The 20,345-nt window shown below is 40.4% G+C and overlaps 1 long non-coding RNA gene across 1 annotated transcript in view; it reads left to right on the top strand.

Moving 5' to 3' along the window:
• Window positions 1-12,385, top strand: part of LOC120851808 — a 27,738-nt gene extending 15,353 nt beyond the window's left edge. The window contains exons 2-3 of the long non-coding RNA XR_005718412.1: window positions 1,559-1,632; window positions 12,216-12,385. This is a non-coding gene — a long non-coding RNA (uncharacterized LOC120851808). The remainder of the gene's footprint in view (window positions 1-1,558; window positions 1,633-12,215) is intronic.
• Window positions 12,386-20,345: the final 7,960 nt, after the last annotated feature.

Here is a 20,345-nt window from a genome sequence, read left to right as displayed (position 1 = left end):
GTCAAATCTTAATATACCATAGTTGCACCAATCACGTTAAAGGTCAAGTCGTCCTGCGCTTCATTGTAACAGGAGTCTGTGGTGATCACCCACTGTCCATGTCCACGGAAATCAAGAGAGCCAATCAAAAACTTTAACATAGACCACGCCCCTATCTCTTCCACCAGACGCCATCTTAGTTTCCGACCGCAAAAGCTAGCCCTTTTTTTTAAGGTTTCCCACCTAGGGCCCCACATGTCAGGTTACTTTTTTGTAAAGAAAAAGTAACCTGACATACAGTAATTACTCAATAAATAATAGCTGCTAAAAAAAAAGTAAAGAGTAGCCAGATTATCATGGGCCTTACAAGCAGAAAGATCATACACATTTATTGTCCAAGTTGAAGACCCAACACTTATAAACTGGGACCGTTCTGACAAATCCACATCATCACTTTATTTATAAATTAAGACATTTAGCTCTAATTGAATCTGGGTCTGTGTTTTCCTATACTGAGCCCCACCTGCTTGAAATCTGTCCTGTACAGAGGGTCTAACTTGTCCTTGCTGAACTTCTCCTAGGAGAAAACCTGCTTTTCTGCATATTATATTTCTGCATATATATATATATATATATATGGATTCACATACTGACCTCATTTCTGGGTAACCCATATATATGCCCAATCCCATAGTTACAACCTCCTGATCCTCCTCCTACTAGACCAGTTGACCTCCTTCTCAGAGGTCAAGATTGTTCTCCTGTATGTGCCCTTTAAATGTGGGTGGAAATACTTTTATATTCTGCCCCTCTTCTCAATCTTATCCCAGGGCAGTTTAACCAGGGGCTTCCGGAAGATATGATATCTACAATCTTGGAAAAGATACTTACTCTTGTCATATGTTTCCTAATAAAATAAACCTACCTTTCACACTAAGATTGCTTCACTTTTTACTAACACCTGAATATACACTGGGGCTGCCACAATGGCTCAGTGGGTAAAGAATCCCCCTGCAATTCAGGAGACACAGGGGATGTGGGTTCAATCCCTGGGTCAGGAAGATCTCCTGGAGTAGGAAATGGCAACCCATCCAATATTCTTGCCTGAAAAATCCCATTGCCAGAGAAGCCTGGCAGGCAACAGTCTAAAGGGTCACAAAGAGTCGGACACGACAGTGATTTTGAGCACACAAATATATGCTGAGTCAGTATCAGAAGGCTAGAGTTCACATCCAGGCCACCCACTTACTAGCTCTATGAAGTTAGACAATCTGCTTGACTTCTATGAGATACATTCTCCCATTTGCAAAATGAAACAGTGCCAGTTTCATGAAGTTGATAGGAAAGAACATGGGTGATAGAACCTAGCTCAGTGTCTTGATTTGTGATTTGTGGAAGAGGCTCAATAGAGCTTTCTTTCTTTTTTAAAAGAACTTGAACTTGGCAGCAGCCATGAACAAGTACCACAGAAGGAAACAGCCTTAAAAGATCAATCGAATTTCCTAGGTTCAGAGGTACAATAGCAATTATTTATATTCTTCAAACTCAACCATGCTTATTCTAACCCTGTTCTCCAAAGTTGCAGGTAGGAACCTCACCTTTGTACTCCCCTGTGGTTACCAACTGTGGATGCTTCCATTAAGTGGAGCTGTGGTAAGTACATAGAGCATCTGTTCTTTTATTTTTTTCTTCCAGTTTCATTGAGATATAATTATTATACAGCACTGTATACATTTAAGGTGTACAGCATAATGATCTGACTTACATGCCTCATGAAATGATTACAATTTCTGCGTGCCTGCATGCTCAGTCACCAGTAATGTCCAACTCTTTGTGACCCCATGGGATGTAGCTTGCCAGGTTCCTCTGTCCATGGGAAACTGGAGTGGGTTGCCATTCCTATTCCAGGGAATCTTCCCAACTCAGGAAACAAAGCTGTGCTTCTTGTATCTGTCTCCTGCATTGGCAGGTGGATTCTTCACCCCTGCGCCATCTGGAAAGCAGTGAATGTCAGTCATCTCATATAAATAAAATAAAACAAATAGAAAAAAAAGTATTTTTCTTGTGATAAGAATTTAGGATTTACTCCCTTTCATATATAACACACAACAGTTTTAATTATATTTATCACATTATACATCACATGGATCCCTAGTACTTATTTATCTTATAATTGAAAGTGTACCTTTGACTGCCTTCATTCAGTTCCCCCTCAACAACCTCCACCTTCAATAACCACTAATCTGATATCTTTTTCTGTAAGTTTGCTTGTTTTTTAATGGAGTATCATTGACCTAGGACACTAAATCAATTCTTAACTATGTCTAGTTAAGACTATGCACCTATCACCATACAAAGGTACTACATGATTATTGACTATATTCCTCACGCTGTATGCTTCATACTCATGACTCATTTACTTTTGCAACTGAAGTTTATATCTCTTAATCTCCCTCACCTATTTCTCTCTTCCTCTCACCTCTCCGCTCTGGCAGCCTCCTGTTTGTTCTCTGTATCTGTGACTATCTCTGTTTTGTTATGTTTATTCATTTTTTTTTTTAGATTCCACATGTAAGTGACAAAATACAGCATTTGTCTTTTTCTGTTTGATTTATTTCACCAAACATAATATCTTCTAGATGCATCCATGTTGTTGCAAATGGGAAGATTTTGTTCTTTATTATTGGATAAGTAGTATTCCATTGTATGTATGTATATATATGTGTGTATGTATGTATATATAAATATATATGTGTGTGTATATATGTATATATAAATATGTAATATGCACCCCACATAAATATGTATGCATTATATATATATACCATATGTGTATATATACCACACAAATCTGTATGTGTATATATATATATGTATAAACACACACACATATACCACACACATCTTATCCATTCATCTATTGATGGGCACTTAGGTTGCCTCTGTGTTTTGGCTATTGTCAATAATGCTGCAGTGAACATAGGGGTGCATATACCTTTTTGAATTACTATTTTTGTTTTCTTCAGATAAATACTCAGGTTAAAATTGCAGACTCTTATGGTAGCTCTATTTTTAATTATTTTAGAAATCTCCATACTGTTTTCCCTATTGGATTTATCAATTTACATTCCCACCAACAGTGCACAAGTGTTCCCTTCTCTCCACATCCTTGACAACATGCTATTTCTTGTCTTTTTGATGATAGACATTCTGATAGGTGCGAGCCAGTATCTCATTGTGGTTTTGCCTTGTATTTCCCTGATGATCTATGATGTGATATTGAGTATCTTTTCACGTTCTTGTTATCTGTGTGTCATCTTTAGAGAAATGTCTTCTCATGTCCTCTGCCCATTTTTTAATTGGATTGTTTGTTTTTGTGATGTTGCATTGTATGAATTCTTTGTATGTTTTGGATATTAACCCCTTCCCAGCTATGTTGTCTGCAAATATCTTCACATATTCATTAGTCAGACTTTTCTTTTTGTTGATAGCTTACTTTCCTGTGCAAAACTTTTTTATATAAAAATTTATTTATTTTAATTAGAGCTTAATTACTTTACAATATTGTATTGGTTTTGCCATACATCAACATGAATCCACCACAGGTATACACGTGTTCCCCATCCTGAACCCCCCTCCCTCCTCCCTCTCCATACCATCCCTCTGGGTAGTCCCAGTGCACCAGCCCCAAGCATCCAGTATCATGCATTGAACCTGGACTGGTGATTCGTTTCATATATGATATTATACATGTTTCAATGCCATTCTCCCAAATCATCCCACCCTCTCCCTCACCCACAGAGTCCAAAAGATTGTTCTATACATCTGTGTCTCTTTTGCTTTCTCGCATACAGGGTTATCACTACCATCTTTCTAAATTCCATATATATGCGTTGGTATACTGTATTGGTGTTTTTCTTTCTGGCTTACTTCACTCTGTATAATCAGCTCCAGTTTCACCCACCTCATTAGAACTGATTCAAATGTATTCTTTCTAATGGCAGAGTAATACTCCATTGTGTATATGTACCACAACTTTCTTATCCATTCATCTGCTGATGGACATCTAGGTTGCTTCCATGTCCTGTCTATTAAAAACAGTGCTGCAATGAACATTGGGGTACATGTGTCTCTTTTAATTCTGGTTTCCTTGGTGTGTATGCCCAGCAGTGGGATTGCTGGGTCATAAGGCAGTTCTATTTCCAGTTTTTTAAGGAATCTCCACACTCTTCTCCATAGTGGCTGTACTAGTTTGCATTCCCACCAACAGTGTAAGAGGGTTCCCTTTACTCCACACCCTCTCCAGCACTTACTGCTTGTAGACTTTTGGATAGCAGCCATTCTGACTGGCATGAAATGGTACCTCATTGTAGTTTTGATTTGCATTTCTCTGATAATGAGTGATGTTGGGCATCTTTTCATGTGTTTGTTAGCCATCTGTATGTCTTCTTTGGGGAAATGTCTATTTAGTTCTTTGGCCCATTTTTTGATTGGGTCGTTTATTTTTCTGGAATTGAGCTGCAGGAGTTGCTTGTATATTTTTGAGATTAGTTGTCAGTTGCTTCATTTGCTATTATTTTCTCCCATTCTGAAGGCTGTCTTTTTACCTTGGTTATAGTTTCCTTTGTTGTGCAGAAGCTTTTAAGTTTAATTAGGCCCCATTTGTTTATTTTTGCTTTTATTTCCAATATTCTGGGAGGTGGGTCATAGAGGATCCTGCTGTGATTTATGTCGGAGAGTGTTTTGCCTATGTTCTCCTCTAGGAGTTTTATAGTTTCTGGTCTTACGTTTAGATCTTTAATCCATTTTGAGTTTATTTTTGTGTATGGTGTTAGAAAGTGTTCTAGTTTCATTCTTTTACAAGTGGTTGACCAGTTTTCCCAGCACCACTTGTTAAAGAGATTGTCTTTAATCCATTGTATATTCTTGCCTCCTTTGTCAAAGATAAGGTTTCCATAGGTGCGTGGATTTATCTCTGGGCTTTCTATTTTGTTCCATTGATCTATATTTCTGTCTTTGTGCCAGTACCATACTGTCTTGATGACTGTGGCTTTGTAGTAGAGCCTGAAGTCAGGCAGGTTGATTCCTCCAGTTCCGTTCTTCTTTCTCAAGATTGCTTTGGCTATTCGAGGTTTTTTGTGTTTCCATACAAATTGTGAAATTATTTGTTCTAGCTCTGTGAAAACTTTTTAGTTTGATGTATTTGTTTATTTTTGCTTTTAATTCCCTTGCCCAAGGAGATATGTCAAAAAAAATTTTTTAACTAAGGTTGATCCTAAAGAGCATACTGCCTATGTCTTCTTCCAGAAGTTTTTTTTTGGGGGGGGCTGTGCCCTGCAGTGTGCAAGATCTTAGTTCCCCAACCAGGGATCAAACTGGTGCCCCCTGTAGTGGAAGCAAGAGGTCTTAACCACACAACCTCCAGGGAAGTCTCTTCTGGAAGTTTTAAGATTTCCAGTTCCTTTGAGTCTTTAATCAATTTGAATTTGTATGTGTCTATGGTGTGAGAAAGTAGTTTAGTTTGATTCTTATGCATGAAGCTGTCCAAGATTTCGAACATCATTTATTAAAAAGTCTGTCTCTTTTCCATTATATATTTTTGCCTCTTTTGTCATAGATTAATTGCTCATATAAGTGTGGGTTCATTTCTGGACAGTCTATTCTGTTTCATTGACTTGTGTGCCTGCTTCTGTGCCAGGACCATACTGTTTTGACTACTGTAGCATCATGGAATAATTTGAAATAACGGAATGTAGTACCCTCAGCTTTGTTCTTGTTTCTCAAGACTGTTGCGGCTATTCAGGGTTTCTCTGTTTCCATAAAAATTTTAGAATTATTTGTTCTACTTCTGTGAAAAATGCCTTCAGTATTTTGATAGAGATTGCATTGGATCTGGGATTGATTTCAGTTCTATGGTCATTTCAGTTCAGTTCAGTTCAGTTGCTCAGTCGTGTCTGACTTTGCAACCCCATGGACTGCAGCATGCCAGGCCTCCCTGTCCATCACCAGCCCCTGGATACTACTCAAACTCATGTCCATTGCATTGGTGATGCCATCCAACCATCTCATCCTCTGTCGTCTCCTTCTCCTCCCGCCTTCAATCGTTCCCAGGATCAGGGTCTATTCAAATGAGTCAGGTCTTCGCATCAGGTGGCCAAAGTATTGGAGTTTCAGCTTCAGCATCAGCCCTTCCAATGAATATTTAGGGCTGATTTCCTTTAGGATGGACTGGTTGGATCTCCTTGCAGTCCAACAGACTCTCAAGAGTCTTCTCCAATACCACAGTTCAAAAGCATCAATTCTTCAGCTTTCTTTATAGTCCAACTCTCACGTCCATACATGACTACTGGAAAAACCATAGCCTTGACTAGATGGACCTTTGTGGGCAAAGTAATGTCTCTGCTTTTTAATATGCTGTCTAGGTTGGTCATAACTTTTCTTCCAAGGAGCAAGTGTCTTTTAATTTCCTGGCTGCAGTCGCCATCTGCAGTGATTTTGGAGCCCCCCCAAAATAAAGTCTGTCATTGTTTCCCCATCTATTTGCCATGTAGTGATGGGACCAGATGCCATGATCTTAGCTTTCTGAATGTTGAGCTTTAAGCTAACTTATTCACTCTCCTCTTTCACTTTCCTCAAGAGGCTCTTTAGTTCTTCTTCACTTTCTGCCATAAGGGTGGTGTCATCTGCATATCTGAGGTTATTGATATTTCTCCTGGCAATCTTGATTCCAGCTTGTGCTTATCTAGCCCAGTGTTTCTCATGATGTTCTCTGCATAGAAGTTAAATAAGCAGGATGACAAACTACAGCCCTGACATACTCCTTTTCCTATTTGGAACCAGTCTGTTGTTCCATGTCCAATTCTAACTGTTGCTTCCTGACCTGCATACAGATTTCTCAAGAGGTAGGTCAGATGGTCTAGGTATTCCCATCTCTTTCAGAATTTTCCACAGTTTATTATGATCCACACAGTCAAAGGCTTTGGCATAGTCAATAAAGCAGAAATAGATGTTTTTCTGGAACTCTCTTGCTTTTTCGATGATCCAGTGGATGTTGGCAATTTGATCTCTGGTTCCTCTGCCTTTTTTAAAAACTAGCTTGAACACCTGTAAGTTCACGGTTCATGTATAGCTGAAGCCTGCCTTGGAGAATTTTGAGCATTACTTTACTAGCGTGTGAGATGAGTGCAATTCTGTGGTAGTTTGAGCATTCTTTAGCATTGCCTTTCTTAGGGATTGGAATGAAAACTGACCTTTTCCATTCCTGTGGCCACTGCTGAGTTTTCCATATTTGCTGGCATATTGAGTGCAGCACTTTCATGGCATCATCTTTTAGGATTTGAAATAGCTCTACTGGAATTCCATCACCTCCACTAACTTTGCTCATAGTGATGCTATCTAAGGCCCGCTTGACTTTGCATGCCAGGATGTCTGGCTCTAGGTGAGTGATCACACCATTGTGATTATCTGGGTCATGAAAATCTTTTTCATACACTTCTTCTGTGTATTCTTGCCTCTTCTTCTTAATATCTTCTGCTTCTGTTAGGTCCATACCATTTCTGTCCTTTATTGAGCCCATTTTTGCATGAAATGTTCCCTTGGTATTTCTAGTTTTCTTGACACGATCTCTAGTCTTTCCTATTCTATTGTTTTCCTCTATTTCTTTACACTGATCACTGAGGAAGGCTTTCTTATCTCTCCTTGCTATTCTTTGGAATTCTGCATTCAAATAGGTATATCTTCCCTTTTCTCCTTTGATTTTCACTTCCCTTCTTTTTACAGCTATTTGTAAGGCCTCCTCGGACAGCCATTTTGTTTTTCTGCATTTCTTTTTCTTGGGGATGGTCTTGGTCCCTGTCTCTTGTACAGTGTTACAAACCTTTGTCCATAGTTCATCAGGCACTCTGTCTATCAGATCTAGTCCCTTAAATCTATTTCTCACTTCCACTGTATAATCATAAGGGATTTGATTTGGGACATACCTGAATGGTCTACTGGTTTTCCCTACTTTCTTCCATTTCAGTCTGAATTTGGGAATAAGAAGTTCATTATCTGGGCCACAGTCAGCTCCCAGACTTGTTTTTGCTGACTGTATAGAGCTTCTCCATCTTTGGCTGAAAAGAATATAATCAGTCTGATTTTGATGTTGACCATCTGGTGACATCTATGTGTAGATTCTTTTATTGTGTTGTTGGGAGAGGGTGTTTACTATGACCAGTGTGTTCTCTTGGCAAAAATTTATTAGCCATAGTTGTATGGTCATTTTAACAATATTAATTCTCTATTTGTGAAGATGATATATATTTCATCTATTTGTGCCATCTTCAATTTCTTTCATCAGTAACATACAGTTTTCCAAGTATATATCTTTTTCCTCTTTAGTTAGATTTATTCTTAGGTATTTTATTCCTTTTGATACAGTTGTAAATCAGATTGTGTTCTTTATTTCTCTTTCTGATAGTTTCTTGTTAGTATAGAAACCCAACAGATTTCTATATATTGATTCTGATCCTGAAACTTCACTGAACTTATTGATAAATTCTAGGAGTTTTGGGGGGGCATCTTTAGGACTTTCTATGTAAAGTATTATGTTATTTGCACACACTAACAATTTTACTTTTTACTTTCCAATTTGTATTCCTTTTAATGTTTTTTTCTTTTATTTATTTATTTTTAAATATAAATTTATTTATTTTAATTGGAGGCTAATTACTTTACAATATTGTATTGGTTTTGCCATACATCAACATGTTTTTTCTTATCTGATTTCTATAGCTAGAACTTTTAATGCTTTGCTGAATAAAATTGGCAAGAGTAGGCATCCTTATCTTATTTCTAATCTTAAGGGAATACTTTAAAATGTTCACTGTTAAGTATAATATTATCTTTGGATTTGTCATATATGGCATTTATTATGTTGAGGTATGTTCTCTTAACCCACTTTGTTAAGAGTTTTTGTCATAAACAGATATTGAATTTTGTCAAAAGCTTTTTCTGCACCTGTTGGGATAATCACATGGTTTTTATCCTTCAGTTTGTTAATGCAGTGTATCACAAAATGATTTGTGGATATTGAACTATCCTTGCATCCCCAGGATAAATCCCACTTGATAGTGATGTGTGATCTTTTTAATGTATTGCTAAATTCAGTTTGAAAAATTTTTTTTGAGGATTTTTTTCATCTATATTAATCAAGGATATTACGCTGCAATTTTCTTTTTTTGTAATATCTTTGTCTGGTTTTGGTGTTAGGGTAATATTAGCCCTGTAGAATGAGTTCAGAAACATTCTTTCCTCTGTAATTTTGTGGAATAGTTTGAGAAGGATAGGTGCAGTTATTTTCTTAATAACTCATTTAATTTCATTACTGGTGCCAATACTGGTACAGATTTGGCACCTCCATACAAGGTAGGGCCTGGCAACCAACAGGAACAGGAGCCAGACACACCTACCAGACTTCCCATTTACTTCACCATTTACTAATCTCCACCTCATTTACTTCTTCTTCTTCTATAGTTTTATCTTATTTCTTCATTTGGAACATATTCTGTCACCTCATTTTATCTAATTTGTTATTTTTATTTGTTTGTATTGGGTAGGTTGGCTACATTTTCCAATCTCAGATAAGTGGCCTTATGTAGAAGGCCTACCGTGTGTCCCAGGAGCACACTCTCATATTGTCACCAGAACTATATGCTCTAGGGGTGCTCCCAATCTGGGTTATGGGGGTCTTTCTGTTGTGGCAGACTGACTACTGTGGACAGTCTGTTAGGTGTGTCTGGCTGTTGTTCTTGTTGACTGCCAAGCCTTGCCTTATAGAGGCTGCCAGACATTGGTAAGTGGGGCTTGTTCAAGATGTGGCTGACTGTGGATCCCTGGTGGGTCCTGGGGCTAGTGCTGACCTGCTGGTGGCTGGTTGGGGGCCAGGGGTCCCAGATCTAGTGTTAGCATGTTGGTGGGTTAGCCCAGCCCAGTTCTTGATGGCTGGCTATGGGTTCTGGGGTGTCCCAAAGCTGGTGTCAGCCCACTAATGAATGGCGCCAGATTCCAGGGCAGCTGACTGAGGGGCCCAAGGTGTTTTAGATCTTGTGTGTACCACTTGGGAGGTAGAGTTTGAGCTGAAGTACAGGGTATTCTGAGGCTGGTGTCAGCTGGTTGGTGGGTGAGGACAGAGCACAGAGTGTCCTGGGGCTAGTGCTAGCCCACTGGCGGGTGGGACCAGATCTTGGGGTGGCTGGTTATGAGAGCAAGGGTCTCAGATAAATGTCAGCCTGCTGTTGGATGAGACTAGTTCCTGATATAGTTGGCTATGTGACCTGGGATGTCTGAAAGCTGGTATTGACCTACTAGTAGGCAGGGCTCAGGCCCAGAGGGTCCCAGGCTATTGTTAGCCCACTAGTGGGCAGAACTGGGTTCTAGACTTCCTGGCTGCAGTGTCTGGATTTTTGCAGAGTTGATGATGTTGGCCTACTGGTGGGCAAAGACAGGTCCTGGGCCCTCTGGGGGTGGGGGTGGCAGATCCTAGGGTAGCTGTGGTTTCAGGAGGTCCTAAGGCAGCCAGCCTATTATTGGTGAGTGAGGTTGTATCCCCACCCAGGTAGCACTTGGCCTGAGGCATCCCAGTATTGGTGCCACAGGTTGGTGAGCAGGACCATGTCCCAAGCTAATAAACTAGAAAGAGGATTTCAAACTGCCACTTGCCAGCATTAGCTTCCTCATGGTAGAATGAACTGCCAAATTTGGCTGCCACCGGTGCTTATGTTCCCATGGTGAGGTCCGGTTGCCTCTTGCCTCCTCTTTGGAAGGCTTTCCAAGATCAGAGGTCGGTCTTACTCAGGCTCCTTTCAAATTGCAGTCTGCCCTGGATCTCAGAGCATGCAAAATTTTTGTGTGTCCTTAAAGAGTGGAATGACTACTTCCTATATTTTTCTGGCTCTCTTCAAAGTAAGCCCCACTGGCCTTCAAAGCCAAATGTTCTGGGGGCTCATCTTCCTGTGCAGAACACTCAGACTGGGAAACCTATGTGGAGCCCAGACCCTTTGCTCTTTGGAGAGAACCTCTGCAATTGTAATTATCCCCCTATTTGTGGGTCACCCAGAAGGGGTATTGGTCTTGACTGTACTACATCTCCACCTTCCTACTCGTCTCACTGTGGTTCCTTCTTTATATCTTTATTCATAGAATGTCTTTTCTGCTAGTCTTCAGGTCTTTTTCATCAATAGTTGCTCTGAAAATAGTTGTAACTTTGGTGTGCCCATGGGAGAAGGTGAGCTCAGGGTCTTTGTACTGTACCATCTTGGTCACTTCCAAGCATCTATTCTTGATTCATGCTCAAAGCCCATTAACCAAAGATGAGCCCTCGAATGTTGGCCTCCCAGGGAGTGGTAGATACACAGAGGTCAAAAGTACATTGCAGGTAGCCTGATCCTCTTCATATCTACTGCACTGACATGGGTGCATTTAGCTCTTCCTCTAACCAACATATTATCCTGAACCACCAGGCTTACATGGCCCTTCAGCAAATCCAGCCCCTAAGTGTAGGGCCCAGGATCATAGCCTAGCTTCCACTTTGCTTTGGATTGTGCTTGCCATAGCACCACCACCTCATGGCTGATCATCACTGTTTCATTATTATCTTGGAAGTGCTATATCTGCTAAAGGGAACTTTCATTTCCAAAGAAACTTGACCTCTCTAACATACCTCAAGATTGAATGCAGGAGAAGGGGATGACAGAGGATGAGATGGTTGGATGACATCACCAACTCAATGGACAAGAGTTTAATATGAGTTGGACATGAGTTGGTAATGAACAGGGAAGCCTGGCTGCTGTAGTCCATGGGGTTGCAGAGTTGGACACGACTGAGCAACTAAACTCAACTGAGAAAACAATCCATAAAACTAGACCTTGCTTCCTCTCCCCTGGAGCCTGATAGCCTTGGACCTTCAGTTCACAAGGTGCTGCTCTATGCCCTGAGTCGATCTTGTCTTTGGATAGCTTTGTGGTGGTGAGCAATATGGTTTATAATGAACCCTAACTATACATATGATCTGGCTTTCTGATGGTCTTCTTCTTCCCTTGAGATTCCCAGGATTAAACTAGAAGAAGTTGTTTTGAAGAAGAGTTAATAAAAAGAGAATCAAACTGACAAAAGAGTGTTAACTTTGAATGGTGCCAACAAATCACTTATACAAGTCATTCTACACCCTCTAAAGTTCTACCCTTTGTCTGCCAATCCAGGGGCCAAATTCACCATGCTGAATAAAGGAAATAGCAATTACCCCAGGACACCTTCCTCACAAGGAGCACACACCAGTCCTTTACATTACCTGATCTTGTCTTGATCTTCCCAGAAAACAGTATAAAAGTAAGGCACATTTACTGAGAAATAAAATTAGAATCAAATTAGAGATTTCAAGTGGATGAAAAGCCTGCTCATATTCCATATTTAGTACCTCATATTTTCACAAATATGAATCTAGGAACACATAAACTTATATATGTATTCATTGTGTCTGTGTGCATGCGTGCTCAGTCATGTCTGGCTCTCTGCAATCCTGTGGGCTATAGCCTGCCAGTCTCCTCTGTCCATGGGATTTTCCAGGGAAGAATGCTGGAATGGGTTCCCATTTCCTCCTCATTCATTGTACATAATGCTTTTAGTTGATCTTTTCTAAATTCTATAGTACAGTTACTACTTACTCTCAGAGAGCTAAACCACAGAAGGTAACTAAACTTTTACCTTGTTCTCCAGAAATAAACAAGCATAATTCCTTCCTTAAGAGAACTGAGTTGCCTACTAAGAACCCATTGTCACATGGTTGAATCCATTTTATTTAGTGCCCTACTCTTTATCTGCCTGCCTACTAGGAAACTTCCTTTCTGTTTCATTGAGGCTCACGGTAACTCCATGGATCATAAAATGAGCTTGTGTCTATGATAACATTTGTGAACTGAATCTACTTTCACAAGAACCTGTAGGTATATCCTTCCAGTGACAACCTTGTCTTGAAGTTAAAACCCACGTGCTAAGTTGTTTGAGTTGTGTCTGACTGTTTGCAACCCCAAGGACTGTAGCCCACCAGACTCCTCTGTCCATGGGATTCTCTAGGCAAGAATACTGCAGTGGGTTGCTATTTCCTCCAGGGGATCTTCTCAACCCAGGGAATGAACCCACATCTCCTGCAGCTACTTCATTAAGGTGGATTATTTACTGCTGAGCCTTTGCTAAATCCTGAATAACAATCTGATCCTACCAGCCTGAAGTCACAGCATGATAATCAAAGCCCCATCTCTATTAGGTCGTGGGACATGATCCCAGCATAATGATATAGAAGCAGTGGTAGGCACAGAACTGGATCCCGCTTCACACAAAGCATCCTCTGGCCAGATATTCTCCTAAAATAAAGTCCCCAGGACAGAGTTCTAGAGTTAAAGACCAGGATACCCATTCAGAGGGTCTTCCCTGGTGGCTCAGTGGTAAAGAATCTGCCTGCAGTAGGAGATGCAGGAGAGGAGGGTTCAATTCCTGGGCCAGGAAGATCCCCTGAAGGAGGACATGGCAACCCACTCCAGTATTCTTGCCTAGAGAATCCCAAGGACAGAGGAGACTGGTGGGCTACAGTCCAGAGGCTCGCAAAGAGTCGGACACAACTGAAGCGACCTCTCAGGCAACAGACACCTATTCAGAAAGGTAGAATATCAGGTCTGTGCAGTGAGAAACTTCTTTCTCACTCACTGCCATTTCCCAATGTCTAGTCTAGGAATTGGAACTTAGTATTTGTTTGATAATACTTGTATGCATGAATGAAAAGAATATTTGAAAGACTTACAGATTTGAAAAAAAAAATCTAAAGCACAAATTATAACAAAGGAATCTAATTTCTTCCATTTCAAGAAGATAAAAATTTAAGAGAGAAATTTGACATTAAAACAGTCAAAAACTTAATTAGAGAGGGAGAATAAGGGGAAGTATTAAATAGTATAAAAAATTTGATTCAGACTTCCTGGGTTCAAATCCTGGCTTTTATATTTACCAGTCATGTGAATGTAGCAAGTTAAACCTCAATTTTTCTTTAAGCCTCAATCTTCTTACCTGTAAAATGGGAATGATAATAATGACTGCTTAATGGAACTGTTGTGGAAATTACACAAGTTAATCTATAGAAATGGCATAGCACTCTGGCTACACTGTCGGCCCACATCATCATTAGCCCTTATTAATAGTAATACAGGCTTCCCAGGTAGCTTAGTTGGTAAAGAATCCACCTCCAATGCAGGAGACCCCGGTTTGATTACTGGATTGGGAAGTTCCCCTGGAGAAGGGATAGGCTACCCACTCCAGTATTCTTTCCTGGAGAATCCCCATGGATGGAGGAGCCTGGAGAGCTGTAACCCATAGGGTTGCAAAGAGATGAACATAACTGAGTGCAGCACAGTAATAATACAGTAAGACTATTATAATCTTGTCTGCTAGCACCAGTTGTTTGATGATGGCTTCCTAGAGGGTTGTATGGAAGAGTATATCACTAAGTATGGAAGGGAAAAAGTGTTATGTCTGCTCTGGGTGCTATGTGAAGGAGTAGTGGATCACACGCCATATTGCAGTTTTTGACCTGGTCTGTAAATTTCTTAAAAATAGAGACTGTGCTTATTCATCTTTACAATGCCGGCACCTAGCAACTATTTGACACAATACTAGTTCTGTCAATAAATCTTTTTTTTTCAAGTGTTCAGCCTTGTCAGTGACTGGCTAATAGCTTTTCTCTCTGCTATAATTCCAAATAATAGATTATTGCATTGATAGCATTAGGTATCAATGTAAATATTGGAGCAAACTCTGGTCTTGGTCAAGTGGTGGTGGTAATATTGAGAATGAACACAGGCCCTATCAAAAATGTTCCACATTCCATAAATTCAGTACATTCTAAGAGGAATTCATGATATACCAGGATTCCCCCACATGGCACCACATGTGGACATTCTGTTGATTTATGTGTGTCTCTCTCTTCAAAAGTCCTTGTTTCTATCCCATTTGAAATCTTATATAAACATTCTTTGAGAGTATTGCAGTCTTGTAGCAATAATCTTACAATGACTCACCTCCATTTCACAATTACATACTGTATAAGGCAACACCCAGATCTTGCCAATAAATTCCTCAGCTGTCTTCTCTATGACCTACTGAAATAGCAATGGCTTTTTCTATCAACACATAGATGATTGAAGACTCAGAGAGAAGTCCAATTATAAAAAATTATCCAGCACTACTCAAATTACTTTGGTTTTTATCTCAAAATATACATTTCAAATCACCTCAAATTATATAAGTATTCCTCACATACTACTAGGGTTATATAATGAATATTCCTTATTGAAAGTCCTAGGAAAGAGAAAGTATAATTAGAATGAGATGGTGTTCAGTAAATAGAGGTCACAGTGCATTGAGGTAACACCATGGCTTTGGATTTATGTGAAGATTGTTCTTTATCTTTCCAGAGAACAATGGATTACCTACAAGTCTGGGCCTAGAATTCAGCAGTGGCAACTGGTTACTAATCCAGGTTAGGGCAGGTAGGGTGGGTCTATGGACCTAGTTCCAAAATCGTTATGACAACTGGGAAAGATAGGAATAGGATGAAAGATGAGAGCTAGCCCAGTTAGAGTTGATGAAAGGAGGTGGAATAAACAGACAAGGAATGGATATCCACACAGAAAGTCAGCAACTCTTACTCTTGAAACTGAGTAATCATCTTCACATAGCATGACCTTCTTGGGAAAAATATTATACTCAGAAAATAAAAAAGAATTTTTTAAAGAAGTTGTGAAAGCATATCCAGCACAATAGTTACCATTGTCACCTTTTATTTGTTTTTAATTAGTTAATTAATTAGTCAGTTTTTATTTTTGGCTGTGCTGGGTCTTCATAGCTGTGCACAAGCTTTCTCCAGTTGCTGCAACTGGGGACTACTCTCTAGTGGTGGTATGCAGTCTTTTTATTGTGGTGGTCTCTCTTGTTGCAGAGTATGGACTCCAGGACATACAGGCTTCTGTAGTTGTGGCACGTAGTCATGGACTCAATAGTTGTAGCTTACAGGCTTAGTTGCCCAGCGGCATGTAGAATCCTCCCAGACCAGGGATCGAACTCGTGTCCCCTACACTGGCAGGTGTATTCTTAACCACTGGACCACCAGGGAAGTCCCACAAAATAAAAATTTTTCATCAGAGGATTTATGTGGTTAAACATAAAATTAGTATGAAATCAGTGGTTGGGAATTATTAAGGTGTATCTTATCTCTATTTCACGGTAGCATATCTACTTTTAATTAAGAACTATTTAATTTAGAATTGTGTAGATAAAGAATATGTTGATAGAAACTAATAAAACTCTATAACTGCTGGTGAAGGCAGATTTATTTTTAAACATCCTGGATGATTTGCCTGTTTTACATGGCTTCTTCAACAGTCTAGAACAAAATAACATAAATTCTAACTTCAAAGAACACAGAACTATTATACTTTGAAAGATAGAGGGATTCTGACTTAAAAAAAAAAAAAAAAAACTTGCTTGGCTTTTATCTAGATCCAGGGGAAGTGTGAGGGTCCCTAACTATGAGAAAGACCAGTCTGACTTTTTCAAGAAGAAATAGAACCATGCAAATTAAAGTCAGATGAGGCCATACCATAGAAGAATCCTACTCTGGACATCCTACTTAAAATTGCAAATACCCTGCCCTGGAACTTCTTCACTTTGCTCTATTTTGTTTTTTCCCATGGCACTGACCTGCTTCTAATAGATATTTACTTTTTATTGCTGTTCTCTCCTCACCAGAATGTTAAGTTCTATAGGGGGTAAGGACCATGTAAACAGAACCAGAAACATATCAAGCAGGGAAGGTTAGCTTGTTAAGGGCAAGTATTAGTTTAGTGATTCAAATAAAGTTATGAGCAAATGGTGTTATCTAACATAGATGGGCCAAGGATTGAAATTCAGTGAGTCCTAGGGTTATGAGCTGCTCTGAAGCTTTGAAGCCAGAAGTAAGTCAGCATGAGTGGGTGCCCAGATGTCTCCTGACCCTGGAAGATACCATTAGCCCACCTATCTGTTTTCCATTCCCCACTCTTAATTGGCATCTGAAACTTTATTTTGTTTGCAATGACATTATGCACAGCTTTGGACGGGGAACCATTAATTTGGTCTAAGACAAGTATGACCATCCTTTTCCCAGTTTCTCAGCCTTTCCATACAGACCAGCAGGAACTTAACAGTAAGTTAACTAGGCATATTCTTAAAAATAAATATTAGTTTTTCTGATACACACATAAATGGTTGTCATGGTTCTTCCCTCTTTTTCCTGTCTTGAACATATGAAATCAATCTACACAAGGCTACCTTGGGTGTCTAAGAGACAATCAAGAGAAATTCAGGTTCATCAGTCTTTACTTCATAAACACTGAATGAACACTAACAAGGGTCTATCCCAGGATATTTTATTGAGTAGGAATTGTCCTCTTTTTAAAGTCCATTCTACTGGTCATTTACGTGTTTATTCCTAGATTTAGTTCACATTGTTCTTTGCAAATGATATTTCTAAACTTTCTTGCCAGCTGATGTCCAGCTGCTGCTGCTGCTGCTCAGTCGCTTCAGTCGTGTCCAGCTCTGTGCAACCCCATAGATGGCAGCCCACCAGGCTCCCCCCATCCCTGGGATTCTCCAGGCAAGAACAGTGGAGTGGGTTGCCATTTTCTTCTCCAATGTATGAAAGTAAAAAAAGTCAAAGTGAAGTCGCTCAGTCGTGTCCAACTCTTAGCGACCTCATGGGCTGCAGCCTACCAGGCTCCTCCATCCATGGGATTTTCTAGGCAAGAGTACTGGAATGGGGTGCCATTGCCTTCTCCTGATGTCCAGCTAGGTATAGTCTATTGGCAGCATTAGGAAGAGATTAGAGAATGAGAGGAAAGGAAAAGCCAGGAAATTTCTCCTCCTCCTTTTCCTCTGGTTTAAGCAGTATCCCCAGCACTGGCTATGTCTCCTCCACATCTCGATTCCTGCTGACAATTCCTCTTCCATGGTCCCATCTTCTGCCAAGAAGCCATGTTGCAAATCCAGCTCCAGGATGCAATTACTCCTGTGCTCCAGTAAGCATCATCTCTGTCTTTTGTCCCTGCAGCCCTATGAGCGGTAGTATCTTCCTGCCATTACTAATCTTTGAGTTGCTACTCCTTGAGATAACTTGTGCATGCGTGTTAAGTCACTTCAGTCATGTCCAACTCTTTGCAACCTCGTGGACTGTAGCCCGCCAGACTCCTCTGTCCATGGGATTCTTCAGGCAAGAATTCTGGAGTGGGTTGCTGTGCCCAGCTCCAGGGGAATCTTCCTGACCCAGGGATCAAACCTGTGTCTCTTATGTGTCTCCTGCCTTGGCCAGCAGGTTCTTTACCACTGGTACCACCTGGGAAGCCCTGTGATAGCTTATCTAACTTCAAAAAGTTTTCTAGCTCCTTTGTAACTAGCTCCTTGTTAAATTATTAATATTGGACTACCTAGCATGGGCTGGGCTTTCCTAACTGATACAGCACATTAGTTGGATTTTAATTTTCTTGACAAGTCACTTTCTGAATTGATCCAAACCTTAAGCAATAATTAAAGCTTCTTTAGGGGGGCGGTCCTAAGATGGTGGAGGAATAGGACAGGGAAACCACTTTCTCCCTCACAAATTCATCAAAATAACATTTCAACGCTGAGTAAACTTCACAAAACAACTTCTGAATGCTGGCAGAGGACATCAGGCACCCAGAAAAGCAGATCATTGTCTTCAAAAACAGGTAGGAAAAAATATAAAAGATGGAAAAAAGAGACAAAAGAGGTAGGGATGGAGTTCCATCCCAGGAAGGGAGTCTTAAAAAGAGAGAAGTTTCCAAACACCAGGAAACACTCTCACTGCCGAGTCTGTGGCAAGCCTTGGAAGCACAGAGGGCAACATAACAGGGAGGAAAAATAAATAACTAATTAAAAGCAACAGATTACGAGCCCAACAGTAACTCCTCCAGCGGAGAAGCAGCACAGACGCCTGCATCTGCCACTAGCAAGCAGGGGCTGGGCAGGGAGGTGCGAGCTGCAGTGCTGTTTAAGAATTGGGCCAGAATGCCCCGAGTGTAACCAGAGCGAGCTAACTTGGGCTAGCAAACCAGGCTGTGAGATAGCTACCACGCAAAAAGCTCTAACATAAGACACTGCCAGGACCACGCACAGAACAAAGGATGGAACAGAATTAGCCGGCTGCAGATGATCCCCCTCCGGTGACAGGCAGCCAGAGCCGGAAGGGCTGGAAGGGGGCAATCACAGCCCCAGAGAAACATTAACTTCCAAACTGCAAGCAAGCTTCTTTACTAAGACTCCTTGGGGTTCTGGACAGTCACCATCTGCCTAAGAAGGGGCGCCAGTTGTACACCCAGAAAACTGAGCAGCAGGGATGGGAAAGGCGATATGTCGCAGCAACTGAGCTCGCCAAACACTCAAGCTGCTTGGACCTGGGAAGGGTACAAAACGCAGGCCCAACCGAGTCTGTGCCTCTGAGGACTACCTGAGTGCCTGAGCCTGAGCCTGAGCGGCTTAGACCAGGGAGGTGCATGCAGCCCAGGGCCAGCCTCAGACGGTTCCTGGCAGAGCAACCTAGAGCCTGAGCGGTGTGTGCCGTGAGCGGGGGCAGGCCCAGCGTGGCTGAGACACTACGGGCACACGCCAGTGTTATTTGTTTTCAGTATCCCTCCCTCCCCACAGCACGACTGAACAAGTGAACCTTAAAAAAAAAAAAAAAAAGTGTCTACCACCGTCCCGCTTGTGTCAGGGTGGAAAACAGACACTGAAGAGACCAGCAAACAGAAGAAGCTAAAACAGAAGGAACTGCTTTGGAAGTATAGATCTTAAGAAATATAAGCCAGACCAAGGAACTAACCAAAAATGAACTTACCCCACACTGCCCACAACACCACCAGAGAAACTCCCAGATATACCTTTATTATTTTTATGATCATTCTTTTTTTGTTTTGGTTTTTTCTTCTTTTCTTTTTCTTTTCTTTTTTTTTATTTTAACGTTTTGTAATTTTCAAGATCTTAAAGCAAATGCCATATATATATATATATATTGTGTGTTGTTTTTTTTTTTTATTAATTCTTTTGTCTTTGTTTTTTTTTTTTTTTTTCTTTCTTCTTCTTTTCTTTAATATTGTATTTTTGAAAATCCAACCTCTACTCTAGATTTTTAATCTTTGCTTTTTGGTATTTGTTATCAATTTTGTACCTTTAAAAACCCAATCTTTAGTGCCCATTTTTACTTGAGAGTGAGATTACTGGCTTGACTGCTCCCTCCT

The sequence above is a fragment of the Oryx dammah genome, unplaced genomic scaffold (assembly GCF_014754425.2).
Source record: "Oryx dammah isolate SB20612 unplaced genomic scaffold, SCBI_Odam_1.1 HiC_scaffold_2, whole genome shotgun sequence".
Taxonomy (NCBI): domain Eukaryota; kingdom Metazoa; phylum Chordata; class Mammalia; order Artiodactyla; family Bovidae; genus Oryx; species Oryx dammah.
Note: the sequence above shows the minus strand (reverse complement) of the source record. Positions and strands in the feature narration are given on the sequence as shown.